This window comes from Frankliniella occidentalis, unplaced genomic scaffold (genome assembly GCF_000697945.3).
Source record: "Frankliniella occidentalis isolate FOCC.00 unplaced genomic scaffold, Focc_3.1 Scaffold169, whole genome shotgun sequence".
In the NCBI taxonomy this organism is placed as follows: Eukaryota; Metazoa; Arthropoda; class Insecta; order Thysanoptera; family Thripidae; genus Frankliniella; species Frankliniella occidentalis.
The window spans coordinates 15,768-16,401 of NW_026267295.1; the positions used below are offsets into that span (position 1 = coordinate 15,768).

General features: G+C 55.4%; 1 protein-coding gene across 1 annotated transcript in view; it reads right to left on the reverse strand.

Moving 5' to 3' along the window:
• Nucleotides 1-634, reverse strand: part of LOC113203374 (protein APCDD1-like) — an 11,703-nt gene that overhangs the window by 10,216 nt on the left and 853 nt on the right. The window lies entirely within an intron of this gene.

The window sequence follows — 634 nt, forward strand, 5'->3', positions numbered from 1 at the left end:
GGGGGGGTCTGGAGCCAGAGGGGCGCCATGCACCTCAGCGTCGAAACAAACTCATCCGCATCGAATTGACAAGCTAATGGTCTAGCTTCTAGTTATCGCGGCAGGTGGGAGAAGACATGTAGATAGACGAAGAAAAGTTACACGAATAGAATGTCGGAAGAGGGGAGGGGAACATAGAAACACCTCAACGTTCAGTTCAAAGGTAACGTGCGAAAACCAAAACTTTTCCTTTAAAAAGCCGCACACAAGCCAAACTTGGCCCGCCTGTATTTAAAACTTCTCATTTACATTGTGTGTCGTCCTGATTTATCATTGTGTACCCGGGGAGTAAGAAGAGACTGCTCGGACGCACGACGGCCCCCATTTTTCACTGGAAACGCAACACGCAGGATGTCGGGTCAGGCCCCCTCCCCAACCTCCTCCCCTCTGACAGATCGAGGAGACAGCCGGGCCTGGCAAGGGGCAGGGCACAGCGAGGAGCACAGGACTTCCAACTGAGAGCGCCGGTGCTCCAAGCCCAGACGGCCCGGGCGGGAGGGCAAGAGAAAAATTCAAATTGAATACGGGGACGCTCGATCTGATGTGTTTACGAGGGCCAGCGGGGGGCCGCTCCAGACCAGGGGGGAAGGGGGGG